Source organism: Sinocyclocheilus grahami, unplaced genomic scaffold (assembly GCF_001515645.1).
Source record: "Sinocyclocheilus grahami isolate Dianchi unplaced genomic scaffold, SAMN03320097.WGS_v1.1 scaffold464.1, whole genome shotgun sequence".
Lineage (NCBI taxonomy): Eukaryota > Metazoa > Chordata > Actinopteri > Cypriniformes > Cyprinidae > Sinocyclocheilus > Sinocyclocheilus grahami.
This window is the reverse complement of record NW_015505643.1, coordinates 1677488-1680114: the sequence shown is the minus strand read 5'-3', so window position 1 is coordinate 1680114 and position 2627 is coordinate 1677488.

The following is a 2627-nucleotide window of genomic DNA, read 5'->3' as shown; positions in this document are numbered from 1 at the left end:
GAGGCCGATACGATACGCATCTCGATGCATAGCCAACGATACGATACATTAAAGATACATATGAAGCAGCTAGCGATGCGATGCGATTTACCCCTGTTACGATGCAGTGCGATCCAATTTCGATTCAATTTGATTCAACACAATGCGATTCGAGACAATACGATGCAATGGTGAAAATATGATCACTTTTAATGCCTCAAGGCCTGTTTCAAGTTTACCAAATAAGCCAGGCTTATTTCAGTTAATCTGACTCATTGTCAAATGATTTGGTTCCATAAAGCAAATTTAACATAGATCAACTTCAGTCACCGTGGCAACGTATGCTGGGAAACTAACCTGGTCTAAAGCAGGTTAACTGTCAGACTAAGCTGAGTTCCTCTAACACTGACCAATAGGAGCACTATTATTTGACTTTCTTTTTTTTTACAGTTTCTAGCCAAGCAGAAAGGCTCTCTCTGGTTTTATGACAGCTGTAGGCTACCTTTGCAGAACAGATAGCAGAACAGAACATTAAAATCAAAAATTGCTCTTTAAAGTATTAAAATAACTAAATTAAAAGTTAAAATCACTGAATTAAAATGAAAATAAATAATAAAGAAAATGACTTCTAAACTGCTATAAGAAACACACAAACTCATTTGAGCTTAGTAATTAGTATTGAACTAGTTTACATTTGATTTACCCCTTACAATAGTCCCTTTACAGTTATCTACTGCTATCATAAAAATACACTTATATGAAGGTTTAAAATTCTACAAAAGGCACATTTAATATCCAACAACCAATATTTTAGCTAAATGTATATTTTACTCAGAATTATTGCGCTCCTATTCGATTGCGCGCCGTCTGTTTAGCACGCATACGCGCAGCTGCGCTCGTTCACTCGCGTAAGCCTCGCCTGCTCCTGACAGGAAAATTAATATATTTGCATGACTTTCTAACATTTACAGATTAAAAAGATAAGACAAGACAGCGCACACAGTAATTGAAAAGATGAAAGCAGTGTATGCAAGGCATGGCATTCCAAAAGAGCTAGTGTGCAATCCCGTACTCTTTGCTAGCTATGAAATGAAGACGTTTGCTGCGGAGTGGGGCATTAAGCTGACACACTCAAGTCCAGCCTACCTTCAGTCAAACGGGCTGGTGGAAAGAACAATCAAAACTGTCAAACAAGTCCTGAAAAAAGCGGAACAATCGGGGGTGGACCATCACCTTGCTCTCCTCTCACTGAGAAATACTCACTGGTACATCCTACTCACCAGCTCAGGTTCTGATGGGAAGAGTTCTGAGGAGCACCTTACCAGTGTCCAGTGAAGTCCTGCGACCAGCTACTCCCAAAGATGTTCATCAGGCGCTCCAAACTCTGCAAAAGAAGCAAGGGTGTCACTACAATGTGGGAGCAAAAAGCCTTCCAGAACTACATGTAGGAAATACCGTGCACATTGAAACAGACAGAGGGTGGCAACCAGGTCTCATTGTTTCAAAACGAGATGAGCCAAGATCGTATAACGTCGTCAATGAAGCAGGACGACAGTTCCGCCGCAACAGGCGCCACCTGAGGAAAACAATTCACAAGCCCACAGAAACATTTGATCCAGCGGATGAGTCCCATGACAACATACACTCTCACATACCAGAGGCACGTGCACGGGTCTCCGTGGTGTTGTGATTCGTCATATTCACGCAGCAGCAGCGGTGATGAGAGACAAACAAATACATAGATCACAGATTATTGGTCACTTTCTAAATAATAAAAGTATAGTGGATCCACTAGTAATTATATATAAATAAATCATTTTTTACCGATGCGAATATGTTAGAAACGATATATCGCGATACAAATGCCGACGTGTAGCCGATACACACTTTATAAACCGATGCATCGCATCGTTAACTTTTTATGCCGATGCACCGAGCGAATCGGGGAATCTTCCCATCCCTAATACTCACTCACTAGTGTTGGCTAGGGATGGGCGTATCGATCCGAAGTATCGATATATCGATACTGATGCGAGTATCGAAAGTATCGATACTCAAACAAAAAATATCGATACTAAGGTGCATTTTATTTACCAGTGGTTTTGTTTATTTAACAAAAAAATAAATAAATAATAACAATGCGTACAATATGCATTGAATTGGACGAATAATCTTTGTTAGCGAGTAATTGTGTAGGATAGAACTATTTTCCTGCTCATCTGAACACACGCAAATGTTGCAAGACAGAACTAATCAATCACAGAGAGCATTCACTCACTTCTGACAGTGCATTCAAACAGGGCTGCGTTTCCCAAAAGTACCATAAGAAAGCATTAAAGCTTTTGGGAATGGCAGCCCTGAACAATGCTTATCAGAGGACAGAAATAAAAACATAAATGTTTGAGTTATTTCACAATAAACAAATTGAAATTGAATAGCCTACATAGTTTGTGCAATTACAATTATTTAAATTGAACGTTGAAAGATAATATTGATCATGTTCTATTCTGTAATGTTAATAGAAATCATACACTGTCAGAATAAAAAGGTTGCATTTAATGCATGCAACAGCCATTCACTGGCAGTCCCTAATGGCAGTACAAAATATTGCACTAAATCAAAAGTTCAAATGTTACAAATAAGTTAGA